Consider the following 18006-nt stretch of genomic DNA (forward strand, 5'->3'; position numbering starts at 1 on the left):
CCCAGACGATGCCCTCTTCTTATACTCTTCCTGCTCCAGCACAAACATGGTGGTTGAAGAACTGCTGCAGCTCTCATTAGTGAAGTTGATGCACAGCTGCTCAAAGGTGTTGAACTGAAGGGAAGTTAAGTTTATTGTAGCTAATCAGATGACATGTTATAAAATGTAATCAAACACTCACATCAAAGATCTCAAAGTTAGCAATGTCAGCACCAAGGGACGTAGTGCTGATTTGTGCATTTAGTGTCAATGGGGGGTGATATACATCCAGAGGAACATGTTCTCGTAAATTTTGTGCCAGTGCACCAATAGAGTAGTACACCTACAAAATATTAAGAAAATAAAATACCAAAACATAGCCTCAACATAAATACCTAGAAACAGATTAGGCTCTAGTCCTGACTAAAAGCATGCTCAATGGGGAATGACAGGTATGAACATCTTAGCAACTTTATAGACAAGTTTTATGCTGAATATTAATTACTTTTTTGGGAGACTCACCTGGTTGACATTCTGAACTTTAATGACCCACTCATTTCCAACTTTGACCCTTGGGTTACACAAGCCCTTGACTATGTAAGCAGAGTTCAGCCTAATTGATATGCAGCTTGTAAGATCTAGAAAGGCCAAGTTTTATGATTGAAAGAGGCAATCAATGACGTATAATTTATATGAAGTGAGAGAGGTTTTAAATCCTCAGCACTCACCCTCAGTGCCATCTGCCTCTGCTTGCTCCTCCCGCTGCTTATTCTTGGAACTTCATGTTGCCGTAGAGGTGCATGATGGCACCAGTCAATTTATAAATGCATTCTTCTCCTCTTGGGAGAAGCCCAGCACATCAAAGGCATCCTAGTTCCAAAAGGCCATTGTTTTGTATTGGAGAAAGAGTTGGACAAGTGGAAAATTATTGTATGTACAGGTATGTACATTAATCATATCAGTGTAAGTCATAGCTCATCTGCATCATTAATGGAAGTTACAGCAATCTCTCCTTGGGAGATGAAGGCACAGTCATAGGGATTGCATGAGTGATGAGTAGCATCTCTGAAAAGGGAATTGAACAGCACAGTTTAATTTGTGTTCATGCTGTGGTATAGCTCATAACATAATCTACTCAGTATTAGGGGTTGGGGTCAATTAGAAAATTGGCATTGTGTTATATTATAAGTAGACAGGAAGGCAAATTAGTCAGAGTTTCTAAAAACTGCAGCTGGTGATTGTTTTGTGTTCATTGAATTTCAATGTTGTGTGCTTAAATGGCATTAAAATAATTGCATCTTTCTGATGGACAAAGGAAATGTTCCAACATAAATCACCTACATTGTGTTGTGAGTTTTACAGTGGAGGGAGTGGGGGGGTAGACACTGCCTGGGCTGGTTACATCATAAGAATTTAATTGGATTTCATCAGAAATCTTTAGTTTAATCCAGAATTGATCTCAACCCTACTCAGTTTGATGATTCAATACTCACCCAGCAGTTCTGGTTTCTGTTGGGACAGATCTGGTAGAAGATGTGATAGTCTCTCTCAGCCTTGAGCTGAAAGTTACACTGACTTCTCCAGAAGATCTGATCAGTATGGAAAGTGCTTGGTATTAATGTGTTTCTGTCAAAGAGATCTGTTCAAACCTGGGCAAATTGAGTATTGTACTCACAAAGTCTCAATGTCAGCAGACGAAAGCTTCCCAGTGACTCCAAAAATGAATTCGGATGAATTTACCCTGGAAGTTATTGTCAAAGCAGAAATTAATAATCACATTAGATCTGGGTTCAAGTAGTATTTGTTTTCTTTTTGAATACCTTAGTAGGTGCGCATGATTGAGCTTGCATGGTGTAAATGGAACTGATGGAATAGTCCTAAAAGTTTTAATTCCACCTATCTGGTTCTCAATCAGACACTGAAAATATTTTAAAGAAAACAAATACTATTTAAACCCAGCTCTGTTACACATACAGTCCCAAAAGGGAAGATTAGTTGATGGACACGAGGAAGATTAGCTGACGTCATGACATCAACTAATTGTATCCTAATAAATTTCAACCACAGAATATAACAGATAAGATTAACATTTACATTTTTACGTCATTTAGCAGACGCTCTTATCCAGAGCAACTTTACAGTTAGTGCACACATTTTTTATTTATTTTTATACTGGCCCCCGTGCGGAAACGAACCCACAACCCTGGCGTTGCAAACGCTATGCTCTAACAACTGAGCTACCCTAGACGACGCTGGGCCAATTGTGCGACCGCCCCATTGGTCTCCCGGTTGCGGCCGGCTACGACAGAGCCTGGATTCGGAACCAGGATCTCCTAGTGGCACAGCTTAGCACTGCGATGCAGTGCCTTAGACCACTGCGCCACTCGGGAGACTTCGGAGTGATTAACATGTCTGATAAGATTTAAATGATATTTGACTGCAAACAAAGACCAAACGTACAAATCGGGAGGAGTTGTCATTCCTGATGGTCTTGGCATTACCAAAAGCCTCCAGGGCAGGATTGGCCTGGATGATTTGATCCTCCAGGGTCCCCTACAAACCAACAACCATACAGTGTTAAAATGCTGCAATAAAGATCTGTAGTCAACATATGCTTGTCCAGCCATGAAGAATGTTTAATTTAGGAGAAATAATGATGAAGTGATGCTTTTAGGACTTTTTTCCCGCAGCAGTTGCAGAAAAGTTTTTATTTTGGTGATTATTAGTTCTCAAAGATGATCTTATTAAGAAATATATTGGTCCATTATATTTTCAACATACTTATATCTGGTTTTAATTTATCCCAAAATTATTATTTTTATTACAATTTTTAATAGTGGCGACCACAATTTAGCAGCAGCGGTGCACCGCTGCTAAATGCATATTGGGAAACGCTGAATGATGAACATTTGCATTCTATTTTACCCCTTTTTTCTTCTGATGCACTTTTCTTTCCGCTAACAGCAGCAATACTGGCGAAGTACTGGATGACTCTCTTGGTGTTAACAGTCTTTCCAGCACCGGATTCTCCACTGGGATTTAAAAATACAAATGTTGATGTCTCAGAATTTCTCTTAACTTTAAATAGCCTCAAATCGATATAACCTTTGGTTGATGTACTTACGTGATAAGGACAGACTGATTTTCCCTGTCTGTTGAAAGAGAAGTATCAGTAAGTACATAAAGCGTCATAAAAAATATATATATGTCACTGTAGACTAGTGCTGAGAGATTAGTGCTTTTTGAGGTCAGTTCGGTTTTGGTTCAATTATTACATTTGTATTTTATTTTTAAACATTAAATGCATTATGAAATAATGACATAAAAATAATTATAGGTTTTTAATGAAATTCCAAAGCCAAATAATGATAATTCAGTTGCAAAAACATTGAAAGTATTCCATGTCAGGTCCACATTGGGTAGACATCAATAGAAAAAATAGAAAATTGCTATAAAACATATTTCAGTTGTGTAAATTACATTTACACTTTAGTCATTTAGCAGACGCTCTTATCCAGAGCGACTTACAGAATGACTTAGTTTTTATTTAATGAATTTATTATTAATGTATTATTCCTTAAAAGTCATCATCTCATCTCTGCTCAGGCAGTGGCAGCCAACCAGCCAGACAAAGTTCTCTCTGCTCCCAGTACTGTACTGTCTTTAGTCATCCTATTCAGCTAGGATACCCTGCCTAAGCATGGTGAGAGCTGTCTGACGTAATACAACTTTCACAAACTCTCTCTTTCCCCCGCTATTATCATTGTGTTGTTTACATTCTCTCTCATGCGGTCTATGCGGTCTGTGTGTATCTAACCTAACGTAACAGGCGCAATGGATGAAGGTCATTGTAGTTAATTACGATGTTTCTGCGCTGAACGAGGTTGAATATTTTCTTAATGAAAATCACAACTCCCTTCAGTCCAGCGTCCCACTCTCTCGTTTTGATTTGATTTCTTTAGAGAAACGGCGCGTTGGGCTCACAAAAAAGAACGATGGTCAATTAGTTATTTAATAACCCCCCACAAAAAAAAAATAATAATAATAATGTTGGTTAATCGCTCAGCACTAATGTAGATGACAAGATGACAAGTTATATTTTACCTGACAACATGTACTGGTAGGCATTGTCAGAGATGGAAGAAAATGTGAGGTGGAGCTTCACTCCTCTCTGCCTCTGTAAGCATTTACAACCGACTGATCGTACACTGGCAGCCACTTGTATGGGGTTGACAGTGACACAGAACAGCCCTGAGTAGGTCTGTGAAAGACGAGGATGCCGCAAATTCATTGAATGAATTATTGATGAAATGGAGATTTCAGCAGATTGGTTATTACTTACGTAGATCATCCAGGCTGCGTAACGCTCTTTGAGGTTAAACAGCACAGCGGGCTCGTGCAGGAAGGTGAACATCGCCATGTCCTCAATTTTATCAAATTTTGGCGGGTTCTGGGGTGGACATCGTCCTCCTTCACAGTAACAGTCTGAAAGAAGAGCAAATTAAATAGTTTTTTTACATTTTCAATGTGCAGAAGTATTCCATTTGAGACAAATCTTAACTTGAGATTAAACACAGTGTAACATTTTCACAAATCAAACATTTACATGTAATGCCTGATTTGCATGAAAGTTAAAGATCTCACGTTAAGATTCTGCTCTTTGTTGTCTCTTGTTAGAAGGATTTTAATAGTAAACATTAAAGCGCATAACTCAATTCAGTTTGTAACTAATTGTTAATCAATCGTATAGTTATTCTAGTAGAAAAAAGTATTATCTTGTGATTTTCCAGGTCATATATTTTCAGAAATGTTTTTCACCAAAATATTTACCTTTCCAAACTCCGTATCAGCGGTGACTTTAGCCCCATCTCTGCTGGTGATTGTGGCCTTGACGTACTCAACCTCAGGGTCAGGTACATAGCACTCTCTTTTTTATGTCAAAGGGTCTAGTCTGGCATTCCATGCGCTCCTTGTCTGATTTACGCAGAAAGGAAGCTGCAGCGCCAAACTCTGCCATCAAACTGTCCCCCATTCTTAAACCTGTAAAAGGTATGTATCTATTATTATTAGGTTGAATTTGCTAAACTTCCCGATTTACATGTGCCAGTTCTCTCTGTTGCCGTGGTTTGTTGAATGCTGGGATTCTCATGACAAACATTTCTCAAACTTAAGAAAGAACAACTATTTAGATATTCATACTTACAGTATTTTTAAAATATCAACCATATTTTGATAGTTTTACATTTTATTCTGTTAGTGACAAAGGAACCATGCATATTGTGGTAATAATCTTATATCAGGTAAAGCATTAATATTAAATAACATTAAATACATCAACAACTTTAGGGCTCCTGGGCTGTATTAGTGTTCTCTATGGAACCAGTTTTGGAATGCATAATGTAAATAAAAATGTGGTCCCAAACATTTTCCACTAAAGACCTAAGTTAATTGGAGAATGGTATACTAGTATCACTATGTATACATGTGTACTGTATATGAGTAGTATATTGTACCATAGCATAATGGTCATGGCAGAACAAAAATAACTTAAATATACGCCTAAAATAGACACGAGCGTCGAGGCAGGACAGCAGTAAACTACCAGATTTAGAGTCATAGATTAATAAGAGTTTATCTGAACAATATGAAGGTCAGCCAACCAATAGCACATTCGAAATAAAACAAAACATGTGAGGTTCACAGCAGACCAAAAGTAGCTAGGTCCACTGTAGCTGAAATATACCGCTTGTGTTAGTGATGTCACTGACAACATGTAATTACTGTACAGGAGAGATGTGTTATGCAACATATACAGATCTTAATTTGACCTATATTGTCACCGCAAAATAATCCTACAGTAAAAGGATTTAATCGTCCATAATGTTGCTTGATCGGTGGTTAGGCTATTAGCTGGCCAAAGGTAGGCTACATGAAAAGTGCAATACCTTTTATATAAACCGTGTGTTAGTATTGGTTTTCAGTGAATTCATGTAACTCACAAAGCTCATCTGCATTTCCTGCGTTGCAGAAAAATTGTCATCAACAAAAGAGTGTGTACATCTGTACAAGTTGACTACATTGAGTGTGTACAGACACTCAAATGTTTGCATTAGTATGCAAATTTGGCAAGCTGTTATAGTTTTCATGAAACACATTTAAAGACTTCACGCAAACCACTAGGAGGCGTGTTGTAGAACCCTCTATTTTGAGAAGATTATGATCCTTACCTGTTGGTCACCCCTGGGATACGTTTGGTGGAAAGGATCTCGACTGAAAATGAAACTGACATACAAATACCAATATCAGTCAACTGACCAGCTATTTGTGGTTATGAATATTGTTAGATCCTATAATGATTATCTTTGCCCTCCTCAGCAGACTGACTCTATATGTTTACCTTCAGGATGTCCGGTGCCTTGTGTCTCCCTGGTCTGTCTCCCCCTGGTCTCCGACACTCTTTATGAAGAGAGTTGCTCTGCCCTATATGGAAATGGTCCATCTATTATAATAAATTAGTCTGATTATTTTAGAAGATCTGTATTTGGGGTAGAGGTGTATACCTCTTTGACCTATCAGGCTGGTTGTAACAACAGGCTATTCCAGGGTGGACAGAGGATGCTTTGAAATGCATTGAAAGCATTACCCATGTTGTTTTACTTCTGAGATTCTCATTGTGAGGTAGCTTTGGATCGACAATAGCAAGCAGCAGGTCTTTACGGCTCCATTTTTGCCACTTCGATCAAATTGCAATCTTAGGCAATGTAGTCATCTAAAAATGCCAACATAAAGTTAAGTAATGGAAATTCTTAAAATTATGTATTTTTGTGCAATGACAAATTGCTAGTTAAAAAACATTTGGAAATGTTATAACATGTACATTTTAAAGATTTATTTAGTTGTTCTTGTGCTCATTTGTGAACACTTGGGCTTTTGTGATGTTACTGCTTAACACCATTATGTTGGTTTATTAAGGTGACATGAGAAGGTGTTCTTGCCGTGTGTAAGCTCATTTCATAATTGAGTTATTATGATGTGAGACAACTGCAGCTGTCCTCCTTTGTTCACCATGGCAAGGTCACTCCCCAATCCATTGTCACCAAGAGTAATAACCCTAGGCCCTGTTGACCCGGCATTGTTTCCTTTCCTTTATTGTTGATGACAAAAATAATCTTGTGAAATTGTTCTTGGATGTGTCTAACATTAGTCCCAAAAATGTTTTTTATTTTTATTTTTTAAAGTTGAAACATCCTTATTTAATTTCATAACCGGTATTCAGCTGGTTATTTCAGTTTTTATGGATGTTAATGGTGTGTAATTGGATGTACAGCATAATGCAGTATGATTATCATTGACATATGTCATCACATTATTTATTCATCAGAGATGTTTGGAATAAAGTTTGACTCCTCTAATGTTCACTGAAGGTGAGCATAGAGAAGCTCAAGGACATTCTGTCACGATCGTCGAACAGAGATGAGGACCAAGGCGCAGCGTTGCAGGCAAACATACTCTTTATTAGAGACACGATCAAAAACAACAAAACGAAAACGTGACAGTTCACGGTCTAACACAACCGACTAGAAACAAAATCCCACAAACACGAATGAAAAACAGACTGTTTAAATATGGCTCCCAATCAGAGACAACCAGCAACACCCGAAACTCGTTGCCTCTGATTGGGAGCCACTCTGGCCAACATAGAAATAGCACCCATAGAAACAAAACACATGATCTAACACCCTGGCTCAACATAACAGTGTCCCCAGAGCCAGGGCGTGACAGTACCCCCCTAAAGGCGCGGACTCCGACCGCGTCAACCAAATACCACAGGGGAGGGACCGGGTGGGCACTCCGCCTAGGCGGCGGATCCGGCTCGGGCCTGATCCCCGCTCCCTCTCCAACCCCCAAAGTACCCCTGGTCCGGTCTGGCCCGCTGGCCGGAGCTGGACTGCACACTGATGGAGCGGATTGCTCTAGCTCCGGCGTAAAACATCTGACCAGTGCCGAACCAGGCACCAGTGGAACAGGCACGGGCCGTGCCGGACTGACGACGCCCACCACTGGCCTGGTGTGGAGAACAGGCACGGGCCGTGCTGGACTGACAACGCACACCACTGGCTTGGTGTGAGGAGCAGGAGTGAGCCGAACCGGGCTGACGAAACGCACCACTGACTTGGTGCGGGGAGCAGGAACGGGCCGAGCCGGGCTGACGAAGCGCACCACTGACTTGGTGCGGGGAGCAGGAACGGGCCGAGCCGGGCTGACGAAGCGCACCACTGACTTGGTGCGGGGAGCAGAACGGGCCGAGCCGGGCTGACGAGCGCACCACTGACTTGGTGCGGGAGCAGGAACGGGCCGAGCCGGCTGACGAGCGCACCACTGACTTGGTGCGGGGAGCAGGAACGGGCCGAGCCGGGCTGACGAGCGCACCACTGACTTGGTGCGGGGAGCAGGAACGGGCCGAGCCGGGCTGACGGGCGCACCACTGACTTGGTGCGGGGAGCAGGAACGGGCCGAGCCGGGCTGACGAAACGCACCACTGACTTGGTGCGGGGAGCAGGAACGGGCCGAGCCGGATGACGGCGCACCACTGACTTGGTGCGGGGAGCAGGAACGGGCCGAGCGGGCTGACGAGCGCACCACTGACTTGGTGCGCGGGAGCAGGAACAGACCCGGACCGTACTGGGGACACACACCACTGGCCCTACACCGGGATCTGGAACGGGCCGGACCGGACTGGTAACACACCCCAGTACCTCTCGCCGTGCCTCTACACCTTCCATCCCCTCTTCGACCAGTGGCCCCCCGTGAACCTGGCGGCCTCCTCTGCCAACCCGCTGGACCGGCTCTTCGCGGCCTCCTGCTGCCCCGACGTCGTGAGCCCCCCTAAAAATGTTCTGGGGTCTCTCCTCCCCGTGGGCCAGGCCTCTATAGTTCTCGCCCAACTCTCGCTCTTCTGCCTCCAACTCCCGCTATTCAGCTCCTCAATTGGCTTGACCCAGTGAAGCTCTTCCTCCATTGTTCCCAAGTCCACTCTCTCTGCTCTTCACTCCGGCTTGACCCAGTCGAGGCTGCCACGGAGATCTGCTAGGGATTTCCTGGCGATGGCTCTCGACTCGCTGCTTGGTCCAGTTGTGGTGGGATTTTCTGTCACGATCGTCGAACAGAGATGAGGACCAAGGCGCAGCGTTGCAGGCAAACATACTCTTTATTAGAGACACGATCAAAAACAACAAAACGAAAACGTGACAGTTCACGGTCTAACACAACCGACTAGAAACAAAATCCCACAAACACGAATGAAAAACAGACTGTTTAAATATGGCTCCCAATCAGAGACAACCAGCAACACCTGAAACTCGTTGCCTCTGATTGGGAGCCACTCTGGCCAACATAGAAATAGCACCCATAGAAACAAAACACATGATCTACACACCCTGGCTCAACATAACAGTGTCCCCAGAGCCAGGGGCGGACACATTCGGTGACAGTAATAGAGACATGTGATTACATTTCCTGAGTACTTTCCTCTTGAAAAAGTTATAATAACCTGTGTAATGTGATGGCTAATGTGTTTAGAGTAACCTGTGTAGAATACTTAAAGCTGCAATATGTAACTTTTTGGGCGACCTGACTAAATTCGGGATAGAAATATGTGTTATAAATCTGTCATTCTCATTGAAAGCAAGTCTAAGAAGTGGTAGATCTGTTCTATGGGCACTAAATCTATGCTTCCTGTTCTTAAGTAAAGGTTTTGTGTCTTTTACTTTCAGTTTTGTACACCAGCTACAAACAGCTGTAAAGCAATTTCACAGCAGTTTAGATGGTACGATGATTATCACATTGCTTGTTTTTTCACTAAACTGAAATTAGGCAAACTATTAGAATTTTAGATACCAGGAAATGGCAGAGCGATTTCTGTATATTGCAGTTGAGCCAAGGGGCATAATGTCTTTGATTTGCAACACTCTCTTAAAGGTCGAGGTAACTGTCAATGCATTAGTGTGAAGCTGTCTACAAGCTGTCTACAAGGTGATAATATAGTGTTTGTCATCGCCAAAAAGAGTTCCCCTCCTTAAAGACCTGTGCAGGGGCATAGAGGTGCCTTACAACTTAACACCTTGGGTCTCCCTTCAGCTGTGATGTTACCTAATTAGCTTCCAGAGCTGAATATATCACATGCTACTCAATGACACTGTTAGGGGTCTAATTCCCAGCTGTCGTGTGTGTGCATTAATATGTGATTTGAGGGGAAACATTTGTAGATTTTAATTTAAAAAACACGTGTGTGAACCTACACTTCCCTACATATTTATTTGGACAATGAAGCAAAAACGTTTCGTTTGGCTCTATACTCCAGCATTTTGGATTTGAGATCAAACGTTTCATATGAGGCGACAGTACAGAATGTCACCTTTTATTTGACGGTATTTTCATACCTATCTGTTTTACCGTTTAGAAATTAAAGCACTTTATGTACATTATAAATGCAAAAGTATGTGGACACCCCCTTCAAATGAGTGGATTCGGCTATTTCAGACACACTTGTTGGTGACAGGTGTATAAAATCGAGCACACAGCCATGCAATCTCCATAGACAAACATTGGCAGTAGAATGACTTTACTAAAGAGCTCAGTGACTTTCAACGTGGCACCATCATAGGATGCACATTTCCAACAAGTCAGTTCGTCAACGAGAATTTGCCAGTACGTTCAACTGTACTAAAAGCGCAGACCACATGTAACCACGCCAGCCAAGGACCTTCACATCGGCTTCTTCACCTGTGGGATCATCTGAGACCAGCCACCCGGACAGTTGACGGAACTGAGGATTATTTCTGTCTGTAATAAAGTCCTTTAGTGGGGTAAAACTCATTTTGATTGGCTGGGCCTGGCACCCCAGTGGGTGGGTCTATGCCCTCCCAGTCGCCTGGTGGGTGGTCCCTATAACACAACGCGACGACAGCAAGCGAACAAACGATGAACGAATGGACCCCAACTATGCAGACCGACATTCTGTCTGGTGATTTTTCTCTTTTACAGATGCGGTAAAATATACTAGCACCCTTGTGTGATTCACTATTTATTCTAAAATAAGTTGAAATATTATTTTTGGGGGGTGTTTACATCTTTATTTGTTTGATTTACAACTGCACAGGACCATGTAAAAAAATTGCCTGGACTAAATTATTTAAAATTCAATGATTCTTGTTTACTGTGTAATTTCTCACCTGTGGTAAGTAGCAGGTGCCTACAGGGTAAAAATAGCCATTCAACCAGTTTTGAAAAAACATAACATTATTCTCCATTACACTCCTTTGAAAAGTGCAAGGGTGTAGTTAGCTGATGTTATACTACATCTAAACAAATGAATACTTCTATTCACTTGAACAGTCTATTCTAGGCTCGACCTTTCTTTATAGGTCCTCATTCTCAGCTGTCCAGTTTGCTTGTGTTATGAGCACAGACTGAAGGAATGATGGCTGGACACCTTACCACTGTTCTGCTGTTGAAGCGTGTAACCTGACCCTCCTATGTGATTTAAAGATGGTACTATCATTAGGATATCCATGCACCTGTTCTGACTGGAAGTTCATAGAGAACTCAACTCATGTCAGCTGATGACAATTCCGTAGTCATAAGCATGACTTGATTAAGGACACAGAGAGCAAGTCAGGAGTCCCCTGCTCTACGCTGAAATATTTTACAAGGAGTACATGTGCTCCTAAGTAAAATGAATATAGGAGCACACAAAGACATTTAGGAGCACAATGAAAAGTATTCAAGGTAGTGTTTTAATGATAAGAATTGTCAGCAATTACAAAATACAGGGTTAAGGAGCACCAGAAAAATATACAGTGAGGGAAAAAAGTATTTGATCCCCTGCTGATTTTGTACGTTTGCCCACTGACAAAGACATGATCAGTCTACAATTTTAATGGTAGGTTTATTTGAACAGTGAGAGACAGAATAACAACAAAAAATCCAGAAAAATGCATGTCAAAAATGTTATAAATTGATTTGCATTTTAATGAGGGAAATACGTATGTTGACCCCTCTGCAAAACATGACTTAGTACTTGGTGGCAAAACCCTTTGTTGGCAATCACAGAGGTGAGACGTTTCTTGTAGTTGGCCACCAGGTTTGCACACATCTCAGGAGGGATTTTGTCCCACTCTTTGCAGATCTTCTCCAAGTCATTAAGGTTTCGAGGCTGACGTTTGGCAACTCGAACCTTCAGCTCTCTCCACAGATTGTCTATGGGATTAAGGTCTGGAGACTGGCTAGGCCACTCCAGGACCTTAATGTGCTTCTTCTTGAGCCACTCCTTTGTTGCCTTGGCCGTGTGTTTTGGGTCATTGTCATGCTGGAATACCCATCCACGACCCATTTTCAATGCCCTGGCTGAGGGAAGGAGGTTCTCACCCAAGATTTGACGGTACATGGCCCCGTCCATCGTCCCTTTGATGCGGTGAAGTTGTCCTGTCCCCTTAGCAGAAAAACACCCCCCAAAGCATAATGTTTCCACCTCCATGTTTGACGGTGGGGATGGTGTTCTTGGGGTCATAGGCAGCATTCCTCCTCCTCCAAACATGGCGAGTTGAGTTGATGGCAAAGAGCTCGATTTCGGTCTCATCTGACCACAACACTTTCACCCAGTTCTCCTCTGAATCATTCAGATGTTCATTGGTAAACTTCAGACGGGCCTGTATATGTGCTTTCTTGAGCAGGGGGGACCTTGCGGGCGCTGCAGGATTTCAGTCCTTTACGGCGTAGTGAGTTACCAATTGTTTTCTTGGTGACTATGGTCCCAGCTGCCTTGAGATCATTGACAAGATCCTCCCGTGTAGTTCTGGGCTGATTCCTCACCGTTCTCATGATCATTGCAACTCCACGAGGTGAGATCTTGCATGGAGCCCCAGGCCGAGGGAGATTGACAGTTATTTTGTGTTTCTTCCATTTGCGAATAATCGCAGCAACTGTTGTCACCTTCTCACCAAGCTGCTTGGTGATGGTCTTGTAGCCCATTCCAGCCTTATTTCCCTCATTAAAATGGAAATCAATTTATAACATTTTTGAAATGCGTTTTTCTAGATTTTGTTGTTGTTATTCTGTCTCTCACTGTTCAAATAAACCTACCATTAAAATTATAGACTGATCATTTCTTTGTCAGTGGGCAAACGTACAAAATCAGCAGGGGATGAAATACTTTTTCCCTCACTGTATTTTTAATATTGATAATATAGCCTACATTGGGCCTCTATGAATCCTAGCTACTTTTGAAGCATATGTCTTGAAGAAGCTATCTCTTTTATTTTTGTTCCACCACATTTTCTCATACAGTACTACTGGTAAAGTTACCAGGTTATTAACTAGCTAAATGCTTTAACATGACTGAACAAGGTTGTTTAAGTTAAGCGGCTCGCAAGTAGTTTTAGAACGTTTATGAATGTAAATGCGTCCCGCCAATCCGCAATAGAAAGAAAAAAAAACGTTGTGCCTGTAATATGGGTCATAACTTTTGAACGGTTTGGCCTTGAAACAAGCCATTTTCGCTGTAGTAATTGTGCAACCATGACGGTCGCGAATCTGCTCTCGATTTATTCTCTATACTAATCAGAGGCTGAGGTACAGCGAAGCCTAATAATTTTATAGGCACACTGATGCTCCCAAATTAATATTCCATGTCTCACTGTACATTTTTTGGGATAACATACAATCATTTGCAATGTAAATCCTTGGTATCTGTCTATAGAAAGTGGAGAACATTATTACTACCTTCACTTAACAATTATGATCTACATACAACAGACCATTCATTGTATTTTGATTCCAAGATATGTTTTACAAATTTACAAACTGACAAAATAGGAATTTGCAGACCATCTAAAGATGCGCTGGGTCAAAGGTTACTTTTCAAAATGGCTGTGCTGCAGAAAAAAATGTTTGCGAAAAACTCTTGTAGGGTGATGCCAAGCGACAAGTTTGTTTGCAGTCTTGTTTTGTTCTGCAGCGCAGGGCGACTTAAATCAGCCCAACTGTAGCTATCTACAGGCCAGGCGGGCTACATTTGTTTATTGACAGGCTAATTGTTTACTCTGTCCCACTGATATTTGCAGATATTGAATATTAGACAGTTATGCAGAATTATATCAATCACACTCTTAGTTTTGTTAGGGAGGATAACATGCAACCTACACAGAATATGTTTTGTTTGTTATGTTTGCTTTTCCTTTAGTGTTTCTGACTGAAAGTGCTGCACTATGGCTTACTTACAATTAACAGGATGACAGAAGTGTTCTGTTTGGACATAGGCAGTTACTGTGTGGTATTTACCTTATTTGTATCAATCATCAATCTCTCCTGCATGTGACTCACAGATGCAGGTCCAGCCTCTGCATTGGGAGAATTCCTGTCAGGCACAGCAAGCATGACCACACACAAGAGATGGTAAGAAGGTAATAATCTTTGCTAGCATTACATTGTACACTATTAAAATATCTATTGGATTTACAGTGCATTCAGAAAGTATTCAGACCCCTTGCCTTTTCCCACATTTTGTTACGTTAGAGCCTTATTCTAAAATTGATTAAATAGTTGTTTTCCCCTCATCAATCTACACACAATAACCCATAATGACAAATCAAAAACAGGTTTTTTAGATTTTTTTCAAATGTATTAAAAATGAATACATAAGTATTCAGACCCTTTACTCAGTACTTTGTTGAAGCACCTTTGGCAGCAATTACAGTCTCGAGTCTTCTTGGGTATGACGCATCAAGCTTGGCCCACCTGTATTTGGGGGAGTTTCTCACATTCTTATCTGCAGATAAGCTCTGTCAGGTTGGATGGGGAGCGTCGCTACACAGCTATTTCCAGGTCTCTCCAGAGATGTTCGATCGGATTCAAGTCCGGGCTCTGGCTGGGCCACTCAAGGACATTCAGAGACTTGTCCCGAAGCCACTCCTGAGTTGTCTTGGTTGTGTGCTTTGGGTCGTTGTCCTGTTGGAAGGTGAACCTTCGCCCCAGTCCGAGGTCCTGAGCGCTCTGGAGCAAAATTTCATCAAGGATCTCTCTGTACTTTGCTCCATTCATCTTTCCTCGATCCTGACTAGTCTCCCAGTCCCTGCCGCTGAAAAACATCCCCACAGCATGATGCTACCACCAACATTCTTCACCGTAGGGATGGTGCCAGGTTTCTCTAGACGTGACGCTTGGCATTCAGGCCGAACAGTTCAATCTCGGTTTCATCAGACCAGAGAATCTTGTTTCTCATGGTCTGAGAGACCTTTAGAGCCTTTTGGCAAACTCCAAGCGGGATGTCATGTGTCTTTTACTGAGGAGTGGCTTCTGTCTGGCCACTCTACCATAAAGGCCTGATTGGTGGAGTGCTGCAGAGATGGTTTTCCTTCTGGAAGGTTCTCCCATCTCCACAGAGGAACTCTGGAACTCTGAGAGTGACTATCGGGTTCTTGGTCACCTCCTGACCAAGGCCCTTCTCCCCTGATTGCTCAGTTTGGCCGCGCAGCCAGCTCTAGGAAGAGTCTTGGTGGTTCCAAACTTCTTCCATTTAAGAATGATGGAGGCCACTGTGTTCTTGGGGACCTTCAATGCTGCAGACATTTTTTTCTACGGACAATTCCTTCGACCTCATGGCTTGGTTTTTGCTCTGACATGCACTGTCAACTGTGTGACCTTCTATAGACAGGGTGTGCCTTTCCAAATCATGTCCAATCAATTGAATTTACCACAGGTGGACTCCAATCAAGTTGTAGCAACATCTCAAGGATGATCAATGGAAACAGGATGCACCTGAGCTTAATTTTGAGTCTCATAGCAAAGGGTCTGAATACTTGTGTAAATAAAGGTATTTCTGTTATTTCTTTTAATACATTTGCAAAAAAATTAAAAATAAACTGTTTTTGCTTTATCATTATGGGGTATTGTGTGTAGATTCACGAGGACATTTGTTTATTTAATCAATTTTAGAACAAGGCTGTAACGTAACTAAATGTGGAAAAAGTCAAGGTGTCTGAATACTTTCCGAATGCACTGTATTTACCACAAATCAAATTTAATGTTTTACTCTGGACAGCAAGTGTTTTGTTTTAGAATTTTTATCTTTACAGTATGGCTCGGTGTACAGTCGGAGACTCTGTGATGTAATGGAGGATAAACACAGTTTACACACTTTTATTTGGTGAATAGGGTTTATGCACCTTTATTTTATTTTTTGTTAGTCTCATTGAGATAACAATTAGGCAATATCTGCAATCAGAATCAGGGTTACTGTGCAAAGTCAAGTGCAGTGCAATAGTTGTTTATTTGCTTTTATACAATGGGTGGGTCTAATCCTGGATGCTAATTGGTTAAAACCGAATTCCAGACAGTGTCTTTTCCACAAGTTACCACCAGTTAAAGCTATGATGTTGAAATGCCTATTAACTCTATTCCATCTCAATGCGCAATCCACTGTCTCATCAGCCCAGCCAGGCAATTTATAAACCTGATCTCCACTATAAAAGCAGCATTATCTCCCCATTTCTTTTAGACTATAGCATTTGGTTTTAACAGCGGAGATTTGTTAAAAACCAACATTTGCAACATTGTTTCAATATTGAAATTGATCTCCAGCTGTCGCATAGTAATGAACGTGTTGGGAGTCGGTATGAGTGACAGGCAGGCAGCTTTTCTCAGCCAGTCGAAATCATGAATCAGCATCATTGTTATGGACATATACAAAGAAATGTCAATAGAAAACAGGTCAAATGAAACGAAATGCAGCTAGTTTGCAATCTTTCCAGCTTCAGTTTGAAGTGATTGTCTTAGCTGTGTTGTTGGCTAGTTCCTCTAAACAACAGTGTCCTAACGAGAGCGCACATGTTCTATGCCAGGTGAAATTGCGCATCATTAGCTCATTCTTATGAATGTATCCAAATAAATGTCACTAGAAAACAGCTTAAACAAATGCTGTTATTCTGGCTGCACTGTTTGACGTGACTGTAAGTTAGCCGTAGTTGGCTAGCTAGTGAGCAGGGATAAGAACGTTGCAGGCCAGCATGGCAATAGAACATTTAGAAAGAACGACTGGGTCACGTCCGTAGATACAGAATGAAAATACTTAAAGACTGGGTCGTGTCTCTGGCAACCGAACAGATAGAACGAACGACCAGCCGGCATGGATAGCAACCCTAGATTTGTGTTGGGAAAATGTCTTGTGGAAGAATGAAATAGTATGAATAAAATGGAGGATATATTGGCACACCCGAAAGCAGACTGAACCAGGTTTTCTTCTAGGATTTTGCCTGTGCTTAGCTCTATTCTGTTTATTTTTATCCTAAAAACTCCTTAGTCCTTGCCGGTGACAAGTATACCCATAACATGATGCAGCCCCCACCATGCTTGAAAATATGAAGAGTGGTACTCAGTGATGTGTTGTGTTGAATTTACTTCAAACATTTGTATTCAGGATTCAGCTTTGTATTCAGGACAAAAGTTCATTTGTTTGCCACATTTTTTTGCAGTATTACTTTAGTGTGTTTCTTTAGTGCCCTATGGACATTTATCCTATCATTGTTACAGTTGTAAATATTAATATATTATTATTTTATTATTGTTTCATTGACTTCTCACTTCCCCCAATGCTGCTCCCCCTATTGACATTCTACCCCCATGGCATTTACCCTGCCCCTGCCCCAACCCCCAATAGACTTTTATAATTGTTACAGTTGTAAATATGTATCTATTGTTATTATTTTATTATTGTTTCATTCACTTCTCATTTTGACCTACACTGTTGGAGCTCGGAGCTTAAGAATTTCACTGCACCCTGCAATTACATCTGCGACCCTGTGCATGTGACTAATAAACTCATCTAATCTAAACTATAGAAGTACCTGCCCTGAGACCACCTACATCAAATACTTGGATGAAACTTTTATTCTTGACATCCAATTCTGGAATGTTTGACCTCCGGTGTAAGAAGAACTTCCTTGAACATCCAAAGACCTCATCATCAACTTTAGG

General features: G+C 41.6%; 1 pseudogene; it reads right to left on the reverse strand.

Moving 5' to 3' along the window:
- LOC123491272 overlaps positions 1 to 6400 on the reverse strand; it is a 6761-nt pseudogene extending 361 nt beyond the window's left edge.
- Between the last annotated feature and the right edge of the window lie 11606 nt (positions 6401 to 18006).

The sequence above is a fragment of the Coregonus clupeaformis genome, chromosome 7 (assembly GCF_020615455.1).
Source record: "Coregonus clupeaformis isolate EN_2021a chromosome 7, ASM2061545v1, whole genome shotgun sequence".
Classification (NCBI taxonomy): Eukaryota; Metazoa; Chordata; class Actinopteri; order Salmoniformes; family Salmonidae; genus Coregonus; species Coregonus clupeaformis.